Source organism: Eubalaena glacialis, chromosome 6 (genome assembly GCF_028564815.1).
Source record: "Eubalaena glacialis isolate mEubGla1 chromosome 6, mEubGla1.1.hap2.+ XY, whole genome shotgun sequence".
NCBI classification, from domain to species: domain Eukaryota; kingdom Metazoa; phylum Chordata; class Mammalia; order Artiodactyla; family Balaenidae; genus Eubalaena; species Eubalaena glacialis.
In genome coordinates, this window is record NC_083721.1 from 126,790,177 (window position 1) to 126,796,227 (window position 6,051).

At 36.7% G+C, this 6,051-nt stretch overlaps 1 non-coding gene across 1 annotated transcript; it reads left to right on the forward strand.

The window, feature by feature from the left end:
* Positions 1–1,161: 1,161 nt before the first annotated feature.
* LOC133094220 (U6 spliceosomal RNA) lies at positions 1,162–1,268 on the forward strand. The gene has a single exon (XR_009701433.1). It is a non-coding gene; the product is annotated as a U6 spliceosomal RNA (small nuclear RNA).
* The last annotated feature ends 4,783 nt before the right edge of the window (positions 1,269–6,051 follow it).

The following is a 6,051-nucleotide window of genomic DNA, read 5'->3' on the forward strand; positions in this document are numbered from 1 at the left end:
CCTCGTTCATGAGGGGAGAACCAGCAGGGTTCTGCACCCAAACCAGCATTTGGTTCCTGCCTTAAAATCAAAGAAGCCATCGATACTGCCTTTAGGGATAGACTTAAGCAGCAGAGCTAGGTAAAGCCTCATCACAAACAAAAGGCATGATATCCTTGACCCTGGACCAACTAATCTGAAGGTGATGTTAGACCCATGTGGTACCAAGGGTGAACAGTGCCAGTAGGCAGGCAGGTGGTTAGTGCCCCATAATCTCCATCACCAAATCTTACCCCAACATAAATGCATATACATAAGCCACCCCAAGTAAATATTCAATTAAGCAGACCCCTGGAGCTGACTTTGCTAGCGGGCCCCCTGACAAGTCCCTTGCCTCCCCATTCATTCACTGAGCTCCTCCTTTGTAGATACTCAGGACCCTCAATGATAAAAGGTGAGGAACCATAAATCTGTTCCTCAAAGTGCTCCTGGAGCCTTTTCGATCATCCTCCAACATGCTCTACAGCTGGCCCAGAACTGGACTTGCTAGGGTAGGGGTGGAGGGTTGTGAAGATGGTGCTTCTACTTCCAGGGCGCCAGCCTATCAGCACTGCAGAGAGGTGCAGAAGGAAAATGTGTGTTAGATCTGCAAAAGTGGAAATGGGGAGGGGAGCTGTCCTTGAGGTGAGCATGTAGCTCACTTCAGAAGTCACATCAGAAGATCACCCACTGCCTATGAGATAGAGTGAGGTTGAAAAGGCCTAGAATAGACGAATGATACAAAGACCATGGATGTTAAATTTGGACTAAGCTGTCTTTACGAGTTTACGTTGTAGGTCACTAGAGTAATAAAGAGAAAGTCTTTTTTTTTTTTTTTTTTTTTTTTTTTAAGAGAAAGTCTTAAAAGCAGCTAGAGAAAAAAGAAATTATGTTCAAAAGAACAAAGATAAAAGTGACAGTGGACTTCTTTTCAGAAACAATGCAAGCATAAGACAGTGGAGCAACATCTTGAAAGTATTAAATGTCAACCAAGAATTCTATATTCAGAAAAAAAAAATTTTTTTAAATGAAGGCAAAAGAAACTTTCTAAACATACTAAAACTCAGAGAATTCATCACCAGCAGGTTAGGACTATAAGAAATGTATAAAGAAAGTCCTTCAGATAAAAGGAAAATGGTACTAGTGCTGTCTTCAGCAGCACATATACTAAAATTGGAACAATACAGAGAAGATTAGCATGGCCCCTGCACAAGAATGAGACACAAATTTGTGAAGTGTTAAAAAAAAAAAGGAAAATGATACTAGATAGAAATTTGGATACATCCAAAGGAATGAAGAACACTAGAAATGGTAAATATGTGAATAAGTATGAAAAACTTTCCCTCTTATTTAAAAAAAATTAAGTGATTAAAACAAACATCATAATAACATATTCTGGGATTTGTAACATTTGTAATAGTAAAATATATGGCAACAATAAAACAATGAATGGGAGGGAATGGAAACGTACTATTGTAAGATTCTTAAACTATAAGTGAAGTAGTATATTATTTGAAGGTAAATTGTGATAAACTAAAATGAATAGTGTAAACACTAGAGCAACCACTAAAAAAAAGACTAGTATAGCTAATGAAACAATAAAAGAGATAAAAGTGGAGTTATAAATATTAGTCAATCCAAAAACAGGCAGAAAAATAGTTAAAATTGAACAAAGAACAAATGAGACAAGACAAATGGCATGATGGTAGATTAAAAATCCAACTATATTGATAATCATATTAAATATAATGGTCTAAACAACAATTAAAAGACAGATTGTCCAAGTGGATTTTTTTTAAAAGGTCTCAACTATATGCTGTCTACAAAAAACCCAATTTGGATATAATAATATAGATAGGTTAAAAGTAAAAGGATAGAGACAGATATAGCACGCTAATATTAATCAAAGGAAGATTGGAGTGGCTATATTAATATTAGTCAAAGTAGATTTCAGAGAAGGGAATAATACCAGAGATAAGAGAGAAATATTACTAAGGATTTCATAATGATAATGAGGGTCAATTCTTCAAGAGACTTAACAATCCTAAATGTTTATGCACCTCATAACAGAGCTTCAAAATACATGCAGCAAAACTGATTAAACTGCAAGGAGATATAAACAAAGTCACAATTATCTCTCTCTTTCAATAACTGATAGAGCAAGTTAACAGAAAAGTTGTAAAGATACAGCAGACTTGAACAACACTTCTGATCAACTTGACCTAACTTATATTTATGGAACATTTCCTCCAATAACAGCAGAATACACATTCTTTTCAAGTGCACATGGAAGACTTACTAAGATTGATCGTAGTCTGGGCCATAAAACAAGTGTGTTCTCCAACCACAGCAGAATTTACATAGAAATCAACCAAAGAAAAATATCTAAAAATTTAACAAATATGTGGAAACTAAACAGCACTCTTCTGAATAACCCGTAGGTCAAAGAAGAAATCAAAAGGGAAATTAGAAAATAGCTTGAGTTGAATGACAATAAAGATACATTTCCAAATTTGTAGGATGCAATGAAAGAGTGCTTAGTGTTAATATAAACATTTATATTTGAAATAAAAAGGTTTAAAATCAATAACTTAAGCTTCGCTTTTACCTTAATAAACTAGAAAGAGAAGAGCATATTATACCCAAGGTAAGCAGAATAAAAGAAATAATAAAAAGAACAAATCAATGAAATTGAAAAAAGAAAAACATTAGAGAAAACCAAAAGCTGGTTCTTTGAGAAGATCAATAAAATTGATAAATTTCCAATCAGATTAATTGGAAAAGAGAAAACAAATGATCAGTTTCAAACTTGGAAGAGGAGACATCGCTATAGATCCTACATGAAAAAGATTAGAAGGGAATATATGAATAACTTTATGCCAATAAATTTGAAAACTTACATGACGTGAACAAATTTCTTAAAAAGATACAAACTAACAAAGCTTTACCCAAGAAACAACCAGAATAACCCTCTATCTATTAAAAAATTGAATTTGTAGTTTTAAAATTTTCCCGTAAAGAAAACTCCAGGTCCAGATGTCTTTGAAGACTAGTGAATTCTATCAAATATTTAGAGTTGAAATAATGACAATTCTACACAAATTATTTCATAAAATAGAAGAGGAGGGAACACTTCCTAACTCATTCTGTGAGGCCAGAATTACCCTGATCCCCAATACCATCTGAAGACATTACAAGAAACGTATGGACTAATATCTTTCATGAACATAGATGCAAAAATTCTTAACAAAATGTTAGCAATATACTAAAAGGATAGTACATCAGCAATATATTAAATCTAGTGCTATATTAAAAGTTTAATAAAATGAAGTTTATTAATACATTTATTATAAAAATCACAGCAAAGCTATCCAAATTGTAAATCTTCCCAACCTTCCTGAATAAGGAAGTATATTAGAGAAGGAATCTTTTTCTTCTAAAACAATAAATAGCCATCAATCAAGCCCTCAATCCTCAAATCTTGGCTATGTTCTGTTGCCCTTGATTGCCCCAAGGTGCTATAAGTACTGATGTCCTAAGATGGTGTAGCCTAGAGACAATCCAGAAAGCTTTCTTATAGTGATGCAGATGCTCACTTGTGCCTTGGCCTACTGGGTATGTGGATTCAGAAAAGTGGAGACGTTCAAGGTTGTGAAGATAAACGCGGCAAGGAAATATTCTGTTTTCCAGAAGCTTTTGAGAATAGCTCTTTCTCCCTAAGGAGGTTGGGATAACTTTGTAATCATACACAAAGGAGTGTTCCCTCTTGAGTAGGCTGCCTTTCTTCCTCAGGTCACATTGCTTACATTTTACATTGTAAAATTTACATATCTTAACCTTAGGGAAGAAAAATCTGGAAGTCATACCTCTTGCCCTTCCTTAGTTGCCAACTTCTTAAAATGGGGCTTCTAGTGAGGTCTTTGAGACCCCTTTGTGGGCTTACATTACAACTGTCTGCCATGCCATTTTTATGATTTCAGGCCTTCCCATAAGATCACATACGAAGACCAAAATGGGTCACTGCTTCCCTCTCAGCTGAAAAATCTCACTTGGCACTGTTAACAAGATGCAATTAAATCATTGTCCCCATGATTAACCCAAGCACCTCGTTTTGGAAGGTGAACAAATAAAGCCTCTTAATTTTCTACTTACCTTGTTACAATTTGAGTGAATTCCAGCAAATCATTTTCTCCTTCTTTTCCTTTTCCATCTATGCCATTATCTGCCAAATACAACTTCACTAACCAAGGACCAGCTTCAGTCAAATCTTTAATTTTTTTCTTGATTCCTATAAGAAGATAAGAGTATTTAATTATTTTTAGACAATAGTTCCCCCATTCGACCAGCTAAGTTGATTTTATTTTTTAAGATTATACTGATTTTACTTGTGTGAGTGGATGCATTTGGCAATATAGTCAAGGAAATACATATAATTTAAGAAGTCCTTTTTAAAAATACCCAGTACATCTTTTATTCTTTACAACAGCAAGCCCAAAATTGCTCTGTATGAAAGAAAATCTCATTTAAGATTTAAATTGTTGCCTTTACTTTGGCTAAAGAGAAAATCGATGTCTCTAGAAGTTCTCGGTAGAAGCTGAATGCATTGTCTGCTGATCCCGGGGAAATGATAGCCCTTTTTCAGGGATTCACCCCTCTAAAAGAGCCTGCAAAGTTGTCATATTTTTTGAGCTCTAGAAGGACAAATGTGGAGGAAGAACTGTCCTGCCTTCGTAGACTTCATGACTGAGTTCAGTGGTCCTGGAGTCTGGTTCATCCGTGTTCTATCCAGCTTTCACAAAGTTCAGGGTCAGTGCTGTAGGGTGGCATCATGTTCACACTTGATTTACAAGTTTAGGAGTTTGGCAAAGAAAAAAACAGGAAGGGGATGGAGAAAAGAGCCATGGACATAACGCTGGCTTATCCACTTAGAAGTGTGAGATGGGAGAGCTGAACCTCCAGTCAGTCTCAAAGCCTATCACTTCCCGGGGGCCTCCAAGTGTTTGAGGGTAGACGCTTTGTGTGCAACATGACCCTCGGAACCCCAGCCAACTACTGCATGCGGGGGCTCGACTGAAAACCAGTGATCTGTTCCAAAATCGGGGAAGAAAATGCACGGAACTTAGAGATAATATATCTATATGTTGTCTCGTGCAGGCAGTTTAAGGGATTTTAAAGGCTCATGTAGAGAACAAATATATGGACACCAAGCGGGGGGAAAGCGGGGGGCGGGGGTGGTGGTGGTGTGATGAATTGGGAGATTGGGATTGACATGTATACACTGATGTGTATAAAATAGATGACTAATAAGAGCCTGCTATAAAAAAAAAAAAAAAAAAGGCTCATTTAGGGAATTCCCTGGCGGTCCAGTTGTTAGGACTTGGCACTTTCACTGCTGTGGCACGGGTTCAATCCCTGGTCAGGGCACTAAGATCCCGCGAGCCGTGTGGCCAAAAAAAAAAAAAAAAGGCTCCTTTAGTTACACAATAATTTTGCCTGACATGCTGACTTGAGAACCTAACCCCAGGGCTAAATGGGACTCTTCTGTACTTGAATTCATTCAGCATTCAACAAGTATTTTTGAGCTCCTCTTATGTGCCAGGCACAGTTCTAGCTGTTGGGAATCCAACAGGGAACAAAAGAGACAAAACTTCCTGCCTTCATAAAGCTGAGAGTGAATGTTAACTAGTGTGTGGGAAGAGCAAGGAAGAGAGGCAAGTGGATGATAACTCAGGGGATGTTTTCAAGTCATGAAAGAGAACTGACTTTTTAGGGAAAGGTGATAAATTTGACATTGGGTCATACTACTCTGCCAGTTAAAGAAAAAAAAAAAGCATGCTTTAAAAAAAGATTCAGTTGGTTTATTTGGATATGAATCTAATCTGCTGAGTTACTGAAGGAAATAGGCAGGATTGATTTTCCTTCGAAACATAGTTGGAGGGGTGAAAACGAGCCCATCCTTTAGTTTTACTGGGGATAAGCCTAACTTGTCCAAATCTCATTTGTCCTTACATTCAGGGTATGGGAATGATAGCA